This window comes from Carcharhinus amblyrhynchos, chromosome 28 (assembly GCF_965287045.1).
Source record: "Carcharhinus amblyrhynchos chromosome 28, sCarAmb.v2.hapA, whole genome shotgun sequence".
In the NCBI taxonomy this organism is placed as follows: Eukaryota; Metazoa; Chordata; class Chondrichthyes; order Carcharhiniformes; family Carcharhinidae; genus Carcharhinus; species Carcharhinus amblyrhynchos.
The window spans coordinates 5,567,739-5,583,799 of NC_137351.1; the positions used below are offsets into that span (position 1 = coordinate 5,567,739).

At 44.7% G+C, this 16,061-nt stretch overlaps 2 pseudogenes across 3 annotated transcripts in view; both read right to left on the reverse strand.

The window, feature by feature from the left end:
* Positions 1–4,579: 4,579 nt before the first annotated feature.
* LOC145359523 (large ribosomal subunit protein eL31 pseudogene) lies at positions 4,580–4,958 on the reverse strand (annotated as a pseudogene).
* A 7,105-nt stretch (positions 4,959–12,063) lies between these two features.
* The window catches only part of LOC145359526 (UDP-glucuronosyltransferase 2C1 pseudogene), a 42,995-nt pseudogene continuing 38,997 nt past the window's right edge, over positions 12,064–16,061 (reverse strand). For all 3 annotated transcript variants that reach the window (XR_013889596.1, XR_013889594.1, XR_013889595.1), the window contains one exon: positions 12,064–14,683. The product of XR_013889596.1 is annotated as a UDP-glucuronosyltransferase 2C1 pseudogene, transcript variant X3 (transcript). The remainder of the gene's footprint in view (positions 14,684–16,061) is intronic.

Here is a 16,061-nt window from a genome sequence, read left to right on the forward strand (position 1 = left end):
ATACTATGTATTTCAGTATTAACACTAATAACAGCCCCGTATCATCGACCAGAAATAGAACAGGGTTTCGAATTTATTCCCTATGTACCTTATCTGCTCCCACTGTTATAAACAAAATTTACATACACCTTCCCACTGTCCATAATCAATAAGAGGCAGCATGGTGTCACAGTGGTTAGCACTGCTGCCTCACGCCACCAGGAACCTGTGTTTGATTCCTGGCTTGGATCACTGTCTATGCGGAGTCTGCACGTTCTCCCTGCGTTTGTGTGGTTTCCCTCCAGGTACTCTGGTTTCCTCTCACAGGTTATGTGCTGGTTAGGTGCACTGGCCGTGCAAAATTCTCCCTCGGTGTACCCAAACAGGTGCCGGAGTGTGGTGACTAGGGGATTTCACAGTAATTTCATTGCAGTGTTAATGTCAGCCTATTTGTGAACCAGATGGGGTTTTTTTTGAAAATTGACAATGGTTTCATGGTCATCAGTAAATTCTTAATTCCAGATATGTTTTATTGAATTTAAGTCCCAAAACGGCCATTGCACCCAACTAGCACATTTTTTTTGGACTATGGGAGGAAACCGGAGCACCCAGAGGAAACCCATGCAGACATGGGGAGAACATGCAGATCCATACAGACACTGGCCCAAGCCAGAACCAAACCCAGATTCCTAGTGTTTTGAGGCAGCAGTGCTAACCACTGTGCCACCCTCTCTTGACAGCTTTGATGAAATTGATGGCACAGCGGTTAGCATTGCTGCCTCACAGTGCCAGGGGCCTGGTTTTGATTCCCGGCTTGGGTCACTGTCTGTGTGGAATTTGCACATTCTGCCTGTGAGGGTTTCCTCCGGGTGTTCCAGTTTCCTCCCATAGCACAAAGATCTGCAGATTAGGTGAATTGCCGTGCTGAGATTCTCCCTCAGTGTACCCGAACAGGCGCCACAGTGTGGTGACTGGGGGATTTTCACTGTAACTTCATTGCAGTGTGAATGTAAGCCTACTTGTGACTGATAAATTAATTACATTTTTTACTCATTTAAATTCCAGGGAGTAATACCTTAGTTTGTGTAACATCTCCTCATAATTTAACACTGGGAGTCCAAGCCTGGTAAATTCGACATCGCACCCCTCCAATGCTGCCGTATCCTTTCTATAAAGGTCCTTTTACTCTCCACACAGACTAGTCACAGATGCCACTGATAACTGTGGGTGTCTCTCTCCCGCCAGTGTCCAACTCACAACCTGGATTTGTCACGTTGGGACAGAGGGAAAAGACTCACTGTTTATTCCTGACTAATGAGCTGACCCTTATGCCACATGCGTTACCCTGGCTGCCACTTATGACCGTGTGTCTCTCTTTCTTGTAGGTAGTAAAATAAAACCCAGAAGTGCCAGACTGGGACAGCCTCACGAGAGAGAGAGAGAGAGTGACCACTGTTTATTCCTGATCAGTGGACACCACTGAGTGAGCAGTTTCAAAGTGCTCGGCCCCTTTACATTTCTGTATCCCAGAATTTTGTTCTGGCTTTTTAGTGACTCACCAAGCTGGACGATGAAAGAGAGAGAAACTGTTCAAAGTGAATTTAAAAATAATTCATTCAAAAATAACTCCAACCAAACTCAGTCAATAAAACACAGACACTACAATACTATAGTATGGAAAGGAAACTCTAATGGCACAATGTAGATTCTTAGCATTACACAATTTACACAAAAACAAGAAGAATCCTAGACCCTCCTCAACCTTTACCTAACTGGGGGATTTCTGAAGGCTGAGAGATTAAATTCACGACTCCTCAGATTGTTTTAAAAACAAAGGTCCTTTCTGCTGCTGAGAATATAGTTGAGATCTTGTCTTGCTGCTGGGCTTTCCTTGTTCTTTCCTCTGCCACGAAGCAGTTGTCTGACTAGATACCTGAATTCACTCCTTTCCGACCTCACAACCCTCCTGCCCCAAACTTCACAGAACTCCTTTCCCAAGTTAACTGTTGAAAGGCCAAAACCTCTCCTCCTTGTATGTGTCTTCTTGATGTGGAGATGCCAGCACTGGACTGGGGTAAACACAATAAGTAGTCTCACAACATCAGGTTAAAGTCCTACAGGTTTATTTGGTAGCAAATGCCACTAGCTTTCGGAGTGCTGTTCCTTCGTCAGGTGTTTCACTTTGTGTCTTCTTGGCCAGAGCTCAATATTTTTTGAAAGGCATTTTCCTTAATCAAATTGGCTGGCTCCTCCCCGTCAGTTTCAAAACAATGGGGTACAAAGTAGTCATGATGTGGGTATCGGCAGTTCCGATGCGCCACAGCGAAAAACCGCACCGATCTCCTCAGAAGGCAAACACAGGACACAGTGGACAGAGTACCCTTCGTCGTCCAGTACTTCCCCGGAGCGGGGAAGCTACGACATCTTCTCCGGAGTCTTCAACATATCATTGATGAAGACGAACATCTCGTCAGGGCTATCCCCACACCCCCACTTCTTGCTTTCAGACAACCACACAACCTCAAACAGACCATTGTTCGCAGCAAACTACCCAGCCTTCAGGAGAACAGTGACCACAATACCACACAACCCTGCCACAGCAACCTCTGCAAGACATGCCGGATCATCGACATGGATACCATCATCACACGTGAGAATACCATCCACCAGGTACATGGTAAATACTCTTGCAACTCGGCCAACATTGTCTACCTGATACGTTGCAAGAAAGGATGTCCCGAAGCATGGTACATTGGGGAGACCATGCAGACGCTACGACAACGGATGAATGAACATCGCTCGACAGTCACCAGGCAAGACTGTTCCCTTCCTGTTGGCGAACACTTCAGTGGTCACGGGCATTCAGCCTCTGACCTTCGGGTAAGCATTCTCCAAGGTGGCCTTCACGACACACGACAGCGCAGAGTCGCTGAGCAGAGACTGATAGCCAAGTTCCGCACACATAAGGACGGTCTCAACAGGGATCTTGGGTTCATGTCGCACTATCTGTAACCCCCGTGACTTGCCTGGGTTTGCAAAACCTCACTCACTATACTGTCTGGAGACAATACACATCTCTTTAAACTGTGATCAGTGCTCCTTCCACTCACATTATCAGCCACTTCAGGTCTTGAACAGCAGGTTAGGTGTAAGGATTCGCATTCTAATCAGTAATCTCTAAACTGTCTGTGCTTCATATGCTCTGTCTGAGGCCAGAACTCTCCATTCACCTGACGAAGGGGCTAACCCCGAAAGCTTGTGAGTATATTATCAAATAAATAGGTTGGACTGAAACCTGGTGTTGTCAGACTTTTTACTGTACAAAGTAGTAACAGAGTGAAACTGATTTGATCAGCTTCAATGACCAACAGCTCAAACTGTTTTAGGAAGTATCTGATGGGATCCTAAGTGTCCCAATGTGGTATCCTGCAACCGCTAAATGTTTTCCCCTTAGTGGAGGCATTACTGTATACAGTTGGGGTAAAGCTCGTTGTCTCCATTGTCTCCCAGTCTCTCACTGGTCAGGGCTATCGACACCCCTCTGCGTAATCTTGCCAGGTAGCTTTGCCACAACTCGTGACCCCCTTTCATCACTCCTTGGCAGCTGCTGTACATTCCGATGTCTGGTTTGCAGCCATTTTGCTCAAATGTAATCTTTTAAAATAATTCTGCCTTTGAAATGTCTGTTGTTCCACTTGAAATTGGCCATGTTGTATCGGGTTTAATATAAATGTCTGTGTATCCTACGGAGTTCCTCCGAATAGTGGATTTGCTGCACTTCCAGATGTCCCTACAATCAGATCCAAATCAGACTGTATCATGGAAAATGATAAGCAACTCCGTCAGCCTCAGAAATCGCAGTCCCAATGACCCCTTACTTCTAATCTAAAATGATAATCAAACAGTCACATGGCTGTTCTAGTCCCCTACACGTGTCCTGACTTAACAAACATTCTATTACCTGAATGATTACACAATCTCACTCTCGATTAGTCCACCTAGCCAAGTGACCTTTACTCTGTTGAACGACATTAAAAGGACAATTACCACAAATCACCACAATTACTCTTGAAGCCAAAGGCAATATTCTATCAGCCTGCTTGATTATTTTCTGTAACTTTTGTGCCAATGAAGATCTGCAGAGATGAAAAGAAACACACAAGTAAAGAAATTGCACACAAATACTTCTTCCTTTCTTAGCCAAGAAGATGGTACAGTGTACAGACTGATAAGAGACAACAGTTAGGTAGAAAATTTTACATGTTCTAATCTTAAAATACAGGCATGTGACTTACATAATACATTTGACCAAGCCTGACTCGACACAAGGTTCCCTTTCCTGAAAGTTGTGAGTCATCTGACTTGACAAGATACCTCCCCTTTGAATTAAGGAGGGCTGTCTTTGAGTGGAAATTAAGTAATCAAAACCAAATTTAAGTATCGATCAAAAGAGCATCTTTGCAGTTGACAGACCACCCACTGCGTGAGGAATAAATTACGCAGTCATAAAACATACTGTAAGCATTGAAGAACAGAGGGACAGCCAGATCCTCTCAGTTGCCTTAGGCAGTTGCAACTTTATAAACACAACATTTACAATTTAATTTTCATCAACATTAACTGTCTGCAGACCTTTGTATGATGTGACAGGAACGTTAGTTACCAATGTGTAGAGTTTGTTAGGAGAGTCCTCCTCCTCATTACGTTTTCAGGATAAACACACACGAATGCGATATGGAACATTCCTTATGCCTTTTGTCCAAACAGCCTTGTTCAAAATGAGTATCAATGTGGACATCTGGAGTACCTGTCTCCTCCACCGCAAATTTATGGATCTCCTTAATGGCATGGGTAGCGCGTCTGTTAAAACCCACGCCATAGATGCGCTTATGCACATTTATTGTGTATTCCCTCGTAACCACCTCGTTAATGGCAGAACAGCCCATCGTTTTCTCTCCACCTTTCTTAGTGGGAGCCATCTCACCGGGAAAATGTCAGAAGGGGCTTTACTGCACCTGGTATTCTGAGGTGGTCTCCCATTCAAGAACTAACCAGGCCTGGGTCTGCTTAGCTTCTACGATCGAGTCTTTTCAGACTAGTATGGGGGCTATTTTCCCGCAACAGTTCTGGTGGGTCAGGTTGGGAGATTTGCATCGTCGATCTTGTTCCGGGATTTGCCAATGCATTGGGAATGCACGCACGTCTCCCCGAGCCAGAGAACAGTCGGAGTCCAAAGCACGCTGGAAACCAACAGGAAGGCAGATAAGTGATTTGAATCTTTTAAAAATGTAGTTTAAATATATCTTGCATTTCATTATCAGGAACTTTCAGGTCCCGATAGAATCGCCCAGCCCACCAGGAGTGCTTCATTCTGGCGGAATTTAGAGTAGCTCCCCATATGTGGATGTGGTCTTTCTGGATTTTCAGAAGGCGTTTGATAAGGTACCTCACAAGAGGTTACTGCAGAAGGTCAGAGGACATGGAGTTGGGGGTAGGGTGTTAGCGTGGATAGAGGATTGGTTGTCAAATAGGAGGCAGAGAGTGGGGGTCAATGGGTGCTATTCGGATTGGCGGTTGGTGACTAGTGGGGTGCCCCAGGGGTCGGTGCTGGGGCCTCAGCTATTTACCATTTATATAGATGATCTGGAGGAGGGAACCGAGTGTAGGGTGTCGAAATTTGCTGATGACACCAAGATTGGGGGAAAGGCAAATTGTGCGGAGGGTGTGGAGAGTCTGCAGAAGGATCTAGATAGGCTGGGCGAATGGGCCAGGAAATGGCAAATGGAATTTAATGTTGGCAAGTGTGAGGTGGTCCACTTTGGTAGGAAGAATGGTAGGAAGGACTATTACTTACGGGGCGAAAAACTGCAGCAGGCGACGGTGCAGAGGGACCTCGGGGTCCTTGTGCATGAGTCGCAAAAACCCAGCCTGCAGGTGCAGCAGGTGGTCAGGAAGGCGAATGGGATGCTGGCCTTCATAGCGAGGGGGATTGAATATAAAAGTAGGGAGGTCTTGCTGCAGCTGTATAGGGCATTGGTGAGGCCGCAGCTGGAGTACTGTGTGCAGTTTTGGGCGCCGCACCTGCGCAAGGATATTTTGGCCTTGGAGGGAGTGCAGAGGAGGTTTACTAGGCTGATACCGGAGTTGAGGGGGTTGAGCTATGAGGAGAGGCTGAATAAACTAGGCTTGTACTCGTTAGAGTTTAGAAGAATGAGGGGAGATCTCATTGAGACGTATAAGATGATGAATGGGATGGATAGGATAGAGGTGGAAAGACTCTTCCCGCTCAAAAAAGACAGTAGGACTAGGGGGCACAGCCTCAAGATAAAGGGGGGGCAGTTCAGAACGGAGTTGAGGAGGAACTTCTTCACTCAAAGGGTGGTGAATCTCTGGAATTCTCTGCCCGTTGAAGTGGTGGAGGCTGCCTCGCTAAATATTTTTAAGAAGCGGGTTGATGGGTTTTTGATAAGAGAGGGGATTAAGGGTTATGGGGAGAGGGCGGGAAAGTGGAACTGAGCCACGACAGATCAGCCATGATCTTATTGAATGGCGGGGCAGGCTCGAAGGGCCAGATGGCCTACTCCTGCTCCTATTTCTTATGTTCTTATGTTCTTATGTTCTTATATTCGGGGAACTAGCAAGAGACCTACCGGAATGAAGGGGGCAATCGGGGCCCACTAGGGGATTGAGCAGCGGGGGGTGCCCCAAGGGGCAGAGTGCCCATGCCCGGGGGCACTTCAACACTGCCCCCCAGGCATCGGGCAGGGCCCAGGCAGCAGGGCCTACTCTGGGTGGGGCCTGGGGGTTATCGGTGGGGTGAGGGGGTCTGGGCTGGAGGGGGAGCCAGTGATCCGGACAGATTGGGAGGATCTGATGGTCTGCCTGAGGGGAGGCCTGCCAGGTTGTTTGCCCATTTATTTAGCCAAATTATTTCCCATTGAAACCTCCTCATGTCCTCTTCACACTTACTTTCCTGCCTTTCTTTGTACCATCAGCAAATTTTGCAACTGTACCATCTGTCCCTTCATCCAAGTCATCTATATGCATCATAAAAAGTTGAGGTCCCACCACTGATCCGTGCAGCACACAACTCATTACATATTGCCAACCAGGAAATGGTGTATTTATGCCTATTCTGGGAACATGTAAAATTGTCAAAGTAGGTAGGAGAAATAAAAATAAGCATATTAATGTTATCTGACTGAGGCAGTGGCACAGTGGAATTACTACTGGATCTGGGATCAAATCCCACCATGGCAGATGGTTAAATTTGAATTCAATAACAATACGGAATGAAAAGTCCAATGGTGAAATAGATCAGGCCTCTCTTTAATGTACCAAAATTATGAGCAATAAAAGGCTGTGTAGTTGTGGCTATAAAGCTTTAGTTCTTCCAATAGAATTCTCAAATTGACTCAGTGGTTTCCATCCACAGGGACAACCAGTATATTAGTGTAATTGGACAAGACAGGGTGATGATGAGGCCAAGAGTGTTTCAACCTGGAATCTGCAATCCTGATCAGTGTTTCAATGAGATGATGACTGAACTGCCTCTCATGATCTTACCGGCCCAAAAAGAATGAGTGGCTGAATATATTATTTAATAATATTTAAATCCAGATTTGAATGTAATTATCAAACACGGGACAGAATTGTTTGGGGTCACCTATATGGCCTTGCTGGGGAAGGTTCACATCTGACCCCTCCCCCCTCATCAATGGACGCTAGACATGATGGCCTTGTGGTAGAACTGGAGGCCATTGAGATCCCCCAGGAGGCCAGGGGTAAGGGGTGGCACTTGGGCAGTGCCAGCCTTGCACTGCCAATCTAGCACCTTGGCACTGCCAGCCTGGCACACAGTGCCAAGGGGTGAGGTCTGAGGGGGTTGGGTTAATACGAGGGGTGGGTTGGGGACTACTGCACACTCTGCTGCAGTAATTGGTGGGGAGATGGCACACCACTGCCAAGCTGCATTAACAATCATGGAGGTGAAGAGTTGGGGACTATTGCCACTCTGCAGTAGTGATCAGGGGGTGGGGTGGCAGGGGAGGGAGGGTCATGATTACACCAGGCATGGGGGGGCGCGGTTTGTGAAAGGCCCCTGAGCTTTGTGGTAGCCCGGGGCATTGGGGGTCTGAGCCACAGAGACCGGCTGATAACAGCAGAGGCAGTGACAGGTCTCTGTGTTCTTACAACACAGAAAACTGCACATGTGCAATGGTGCCTCTGCTGCTATCAGCCAGCCTTCAGGTGATTTAGGCCTCACTTCTTCTGCCCCCTCCTGGCAGGAAACAGATCAAAGTTTTTTATTGAAAGAAATTACAAAAATACCACCTTGAATTCAACGTTTTAGAGTGAGACTCGTGAGATATAATTCACTTACTGAGTACATTCAAGGGAAGTATGAGACAACAGCTGATCACTGTAAAAAATTCCAGTGGAAGAAATCAAACTGGAAAATTTAAATGTTATTGAACAATTGGAAGCATTACTAAAGACTTACCAACCAAGGAAAAGAATTCAAGAGATTGAGGAATGTGTACAAATAAAAGAGTATATCCAGAATTAATAGCCAGATTATATCCCTAACAACCCAGTACTTGGGAATCGTAGTGGGTGAGGGGTGAACCATGGAGAGATCCATTGAACTTGGGTGGGATCTTCCGGTTTCGGTGTGAGCGCGGCTGGAAAATACCGTCCCTTGGTTCATTAAAAGACAAAGTCACTAAGAAACGTAATGAACAGTTGAGGCCTCAGTCCAGGACCAGGTGGTTTATTTTGGATGCCTGCAGTGCTGTTGTACGCTGCTATATTTCTGACCTCAGGCAAACTATTCACCACAGCTTAAAAATTAATTTTAACTTGAAACTCACGCGCCAGGATTCTACCGCTCTGCCGGCCGCAGAATCAGAGCAGGCAAGGAGTGCACAACGGAGATGCCTGTTGACCTCGGGCGGGAATTTCCAGTCTCGCAGATGCAAGGCCGTAAAATCCTCCCCATTGTCTCATCAACAAGGTACAATCTTTATAAATTGATAAAGAACAGATAAAGTTCTGTTCTAGGTCTTAATTCCCCATAGCTGAGCATGTGCTCTGCTGCTGCAGACCCCCAGCAGTGTGGTTGACTCTTAACTACTCCCTCAAGGACTACCAATGGGCAATAAATGTTGGCTCAGCCGATGATGCCCCCATCGGATGAAAGGAAACAAAGTTGCTTCAGCTTTATTGTAGCTTCATATTCTGCACATCACCCACTGACGCTGTGGCCTGCTCTGGCTGTGACACTCCAAATGGTTCAATCGGTTATCAGCTTTATTTTAATAGCTCAGCGCCTGGACAGAGATTCACCTTCCTGGGCAGAAGTCCATTTGTTAAGTATTTGTGGAGACAGCAGTGACCTCAAACTTAATCATTTTATTGGGTGTGATATAGTGATATAGTGATTAGCACTGCTGCCTCACTGTGCCAGAGACCCGGGTTCAATTCTGGCCTCAGGTCTCTGTCTGTTTGGAGTTTGCACATTCTCCCCGTGTTTCTGTGGGTTTCCTCTGAGTTCCCTAGTTTCCTCCCAGAGTTCCAAAGGTGTGCAGGTTAGGTTGATTGGCCGTGCTAAGTTGACCCTAGTGTCAGGGAGATTAGCAGGTTAGGTTGACTGGCCATGCTAAGTTGACCATAGTGTCAGGGAGATTAGCAGGGTAAATGTGCTGGTTTACAGGAATCGGACCTGGCTGGGATTGTGGTCAGTACAGACTCAATGAGTCAAATGGCCTCTCCTGTACTTTAGGGATTCTATGATTCTATCTCACCTTTCCGACCAAAATGTGTCACATACCAGCTTACAGATCATGGCCATTCTCAGGTGAGATTCGTAGCCAAATTTGCCCTCTCAACACCTGTCTTTGAAGTGGGTGGTCAGTTTGCCAATGCTCCCAGCTGATCCCATCCTATTTTGTATCAGATTGAGACCACATCAGTAACTCTGGTGTGAATTTTGGATTCCCTTGCTTATTTCTTCATTGTCAACCTCTTTTCCTGACCTCTCCTCCATTTCCCAGGACTGTCTCTCTTGCCATGCCCCCTTTCATTTCTCCACTGACAGGCATTGCTACTATCCCCAACCCAAATCCGAGACCAACACTTTGCACTCTTCAAGCTACCCTCCTCTCACTTGTCATCCCAGTTTTAACTCACTCTTAGATAAGCTTTCAAAACTAAAATTATTCCATTTTTAAAGTTACAAAGCCAATGTTCAGAGCAGACTGGGCAGACCCAAATCCATTCCTTGCTTGCTTCAAAAATCAAATTCAGATTCCAATTGAATCCAATTATTGTCCCACAAGAGAGGCAAATAAGATCTAAGCTGACAAGGTGAGGCATTGCATCCCATCTTGGGCTTGATCTGACACTTGAACTTAGCCAAAAGCTTACAACTTCCCATGGCCTCTGTTGGTATCCTCCAAAAGTCACCAAAATGGTGCATGCTTCTGCCCTCACACTACTGCTGCCACATCTTACTTTCCCATCAAACATGTTGGTCAAGTCAGACTCCTGGAGCCTGATTGTGTCAAACTTCATTGCATCCTGTTCATCCTTCCCAGAGATAATGTGTGAAATCAGCCAGTGAACCGGCACTAACTGCACCTCTCTGCATCTCCCTTCAGAACGTCCATTCATTTGTGACAAAGCCCTTGTCCTATGCAATAGGAAATAGAACAGTACAGGAACAGGCCCTTCGGCCCACAATGTTGTGCCGAACATGGCGCCAAATCTAATCCCTTCTGCCTGCCCTTGGTTTTGTGGGGTACATTTCATCAACATCACCGCCTCTGACGTGCGCCGTGTGATGCCCCAATCCTCATAAACAAAGTGTCACCATCTGGCTATGCATTCTGTCGTTGTCCCTATCCAGAATGCTGTGGTGGTGATGTGATCCTTCTCACCAAATCACACACTGATCTGCCCCACTACTCCCCTGGAACCTCTGCTCCTTTGAGCATCTAACCCTGCTACAACTCTCAGTTTTGAAATTCATGTTCTCTACTGTGCACTGAAGTACCCCATGTCAAATTGTTCACCAAGATAGCTTGACTGTTTCCTCCCTCAGCTTGTGGATTGAGTGACTCCCACTAATGTTTGTGACCTTTATCTCAACTCATCATTGTACGTTTTCCTCTCACTTTGTTGCTTTCCTTCCCTCTTGAATTCCTTCTTTTCATATAGACTCCCTTATCCACATTCATAGATATCCTCTTGACCTGTGCCTTCTCAACACCCTTCACGTCAATCACAGATATCCCATCTCTGATCACTTCCTTGTGCCCCTCTCCACTCATGTACCCATTTCCCTGAAAATCCCATTTTCCTCTGTCGATCCCTGGACGAAAATGATCCAGGGATCATTGGTGGGCTTTATTAACTATAGTGTCAGCATGGGGGGTGGGCGGGGGGGGAGGACCTGGATAGGTTGTTTGTGATCTGGACATTTATAAACTTGAAGCTCTCAATCCTTTGTACTTCACTCCCATTGTCCCTAGCAGTGTCATTCCTTAAAAAGAACTGCGATAAGGGAATTAAACAAGAAGATTGTTTCCAAAATTACATGTTTGTTAAAACAGTCATGTTGTTAATGCCAAAAATATCAAGGAAAATTATTGGTCAATAATAGTGAAGAAGCAGAAGTCTAAATTTGGCTTACGTAAATTGTTGGAGAGTAGCTGATCCATACTTACACGATCAATGCCTGATTCGGATGAATGTATGAAAGGGTTACTTGTCACAATCATTGAATCCCCGAAAGTGCAGAAGGAGGCCATTCAGCCCCTTGAGTCTGGACCGACTCTCTGAAAGAGCATCCTACCCATAACCACCCCCCACCTTATGCCCATAACCCTATATATTTACACTATTAACCCCCAACATACTTACCTTGAGACATTAAGGTGCAATTTAGCATGGCCAGTCCACCTAACCTGCACACCTTTGGACTCTGGGGGGAAACTGGAGCACCCGGAGGAAATGCACACAGACATGGGGAGAACATGCAAACTCCACCCAGACAGTCACAAATCAAAGAAGACAGACAAATCATCTTGAAACATTTCTTTATTAATACCTGCGATCGCACAATTTACAGCAATTTAAAATCAGGTCGTACAATCATTCAGTTCTTGTTCAAGAAATTTGACCCTTCTTTTAACCGTGACAACACCGAGTGTTTCTAAATCTGACAATAATGAAAAACCAATGTTATGTCAGAAGATCCTTTGACTCCCCAACACTGTCTTAGAACAGCACATGATCAACATTCTGATCAACACTTTCTGATCTCCAGAATTGTTAAATGATCTGTTATGCCCAATGTCTGTTTACATTGTGAGGCATTTTTCGTGCATGATGTTGCAACACCACATAGAGGTTACAGCAGTGTAATCAAGGCCAGCTCTTTGTGTCAGTCATGCATTCAAAGCTATCAAAGCACGTGCGAGAGAAACTAACCTTCAACTTGCCAGGACATGATCAATACAAGTGGAGGATGTTGTTGAGGTACCAAACGTGTTGTGAAACACAGAGAGATCTGGGCTGGAAATAATTGGCTATGCAAAATTGGACATGATGACTGGGGTGAAACAGGCTTCTGGAATTCTTATTAAATGTTTGCAGTCATACATCAACATTTTGTGAAGCCAATCCTCCACTCACCTGATGAAGGGGCAGCGCTCCAAAAGCTCGTGCTACCAAATAAACTGTTGGACTTTAACCTGGTATTGTGAGACTTCTTTCCGTGCCCACCCCAGTCCAACGCTGGTAACGCTACATCATACGTCAACTAATGTTATTATTTTTGAAAAATAAGCTTAAAACATATTGATCTTTCCACTACGATTGATTTAAATACAATATTTCCTTTTTGTTTTGTTTAAGAGGACTACCATTTTCTGACATGCTACTTCAGTGATACTTCAACAATGTCTAATTTATGATATCGAGAAAGGAATGCAGTACGTGTTAGATTACAACTGTCTGTAATGAAGTTGAAATAGTTTAAAACCCCTTTCCCAGCGAAAGCAAAAACCTTACTGAATTTTTTGCTTTTCCTTTCGAGCAATGTTACAAAGCTTCCTCAATAGCAGAACTGTCAGCACTGTAATCATTAGTAACACAGATAACAGGAGGACCATCACATCCACGCAATAGTAAGCATACCAGGGGAGTCGGTAAGATTCTGAGCGCAAATGTGCTGCACCTTTGTGTCGAGCAACAAACTCAATCCAGAAAACGGCTCTCTCCATTGGAGACTCGGGTTGGTCTCTATGGAGAGCAGAGAGTTTCTGCATGTTATCCCGATAAGATGTGTTGTTTATGACTTCGTTCAGTGCCTGCACTAGATCTGTTGACTGCATGGCTGAGATGCTAATCACTTTTGCAGCCCCTCTGATTTCAAGTCTGAATAAATTATCAAACTGGTCAAAAAGCAGAGGAATGCCAACCACTGGCACCCCATGATAGATGGCTTCATAAATCCCATTGGTGCCTCCATGGGCAATGAAGGCTCGTGTTTTGGGGTGTCCTAAAAGATCATTCTGAGGGATCCATTTTGCCAATAGCGTATTATTTCCGATGTTGGGAGGGATCTTTCCATCATATCTCCAAATAACTTTTTGAGGTACCTGAGCAAAAGCCTCTGCAATTTTCATTGTAATATGCATTGGTAAATGGTGAATAATTGTCCCCAGAGACATCACAATAACACCATGCTCCCCTGAGGATTGGACAAACTCTTCAAACTCTACTGCCAGAGGTTTGGGTGGTTTACACTGGAATCCTCCAATGTAAACAATATTTGGCATGGTGGGTCTCGGGAACTCAAGTGTAAAATCAACTCTCAACAGCCACACATCTGCCCCATGGAGAACCGTCTCGATATCTGTGTCTGGGCCCAGATATCGATGGCAGAGTTCATTGTAAATGGGGTTAATCGCAAATTTTGAATTATATGATTGTAAATGGTAAATGATGATATTAAATGTTCTTTGAAGAAAACTCATTTGATCTGTCAGGAGTGCGGGCAATGGGACATAGGAAAGGGGCGATGGGGCGATGAAAGAATGAGGGTCTCCATTACTGAGCCATCGAACATTGTACACCAAAGGAACTTTTAAAGTATGAGCAAGTAGTGGACCTGTGGGAAAAACTGGATCAGTAAGTACTAAGTCAAAGTGCGCATTTTCAAATTGTCTTAACAAAGTTTTGTTTTCATAAATTTTAATAATCTGTTCCCGTGTCCATGCATGACATGAATGCAGAAAAGTTATCATTTCAGAATGGAACCTAAACCATGGCATCCAACTGTCCTGTAAGGCTTTGAGAGCCCTTTCAAGCAAAGTTTGCATAATATCTTCGTTTTCATATTCCATATACGTTTTTGGCATTTCCACCACAATGGATTGATATAGATCCGGCTGCTCTTTGATGTACCAAGATGTTGAGAAATAAAGGACTGTGATGTTGTGCCCGCGAAGTTTCAGTTCTTCCAATAGAATTCTCATATTGACCCAGTGGCTTCCGTCCACGGGAACAACCAATATGTTCGCCCCCTCTGGAATTGGACAGAACAGGGTGACGATGATACCAAGTATGTATGCAACCTGGAACCTGCGTTTGCACACAAGGTCCTCCATTTTGAGAGCAAAATGATATCCAGATCCTGTTGGAAAATGGAAGAGAAACATTGGTAATACGACATAAATTTAAAATCAGATCATAACAATATAGGTGCAGACTTCTGCCTGTGATCTAGCCTGCGTAATTGACCCCGTGACCCCATCTTTCAATAAGGTGATGGCTAAACTACCTCAACTGCACATTCTCTTAATTCCCTTAGTGCTCATAAGCCTATTGATGCCATTCGTGAATTACTTAATGCCTGAGTTTCCACAGCACACTGACCAGAGAGAATGTCAAATGTTCACACCCCTTGGTGAAAAATTCTGTTCTTATTCTGACACTGAGCCTGAATTCTCAATGCTCTAGTGAGGAAACAACCTCTCGGCACCTTCACTGACAAACCTTCTAAAAATGTTGTATTTTTCAATGAGATTACTTTTCAATATTCGGAATTCCAGATAATATAAGCAAATTTTGCTTTATTGTTGTACATTTAGAACCAAGGTGAGGAGGAATTTCTTCAGCCAGAGGGTGGTGAATCTATGGATCTCATTTCCGCAGAAGGCTGTGGAGACCAAGTTATTCAGTGTATTTAAGACAGAGATAGATAGGTTCTTGATTGGTAAGGGGAATCAAAGGTTATGGGGAAATGGCATGAGAATGAGGTTGGGAAACTTATCAGCCGTGATTGAATGTTGGAGCACACTTGATGGGCCAAATGGCCTCCTTCTGCACCACAACACTTCTGTGATTCTTTGAAATATTTGCAGCAAGTCTTCTTTACTCTTACATTGCAACCCTCTTGCAATAAAGTGGAACCGACTATTTGCCTTCCTCATTACTGTGTGTTTTTTATAAATTCGTTCATGGAACGTGGGTATCACTGACTGGCCAGCATTTATTGCCCATCTGCAGTTGCCCGAGGGCAGTTGAGAGTCAACCACATTGCTGTGCTGCTGGAGTCACATGTAGGCCAGACCAGGTAAGGATGGCAGATTTCCTTCCCTAAAGGACATTAGTGAACCAAATGGGTTTTTCCAACGATCAACAATAGTTTCATGGTCAACAGTGGATTCTTAATTCCAGATATATTTTATTGAATTCAAATTCCACCATCTGCTGTGGCTGGATTTGAACAGTAGCTGAATTTCTGGATGAATAGTTTGGCAATAATACCACTCGGCCATTGCCTCCTCTATTTGCATATTAGCATTGTTACCGTTTGTTTACACACCCAAATATCTGTAAATGACAACATTGAGTATCTCTGTCCTTTGGAAATTATTCTGTTTTTGCTTGCGTGTCAAAATTGATCATTTCATATACGTTTAAGATTTAAAAAACAACAAAGAATGACCAAGAAAGCGATAAAGAAAGGAAAGAGTATGAAGCTAAACTAGCTCTAAATATATAAAAAA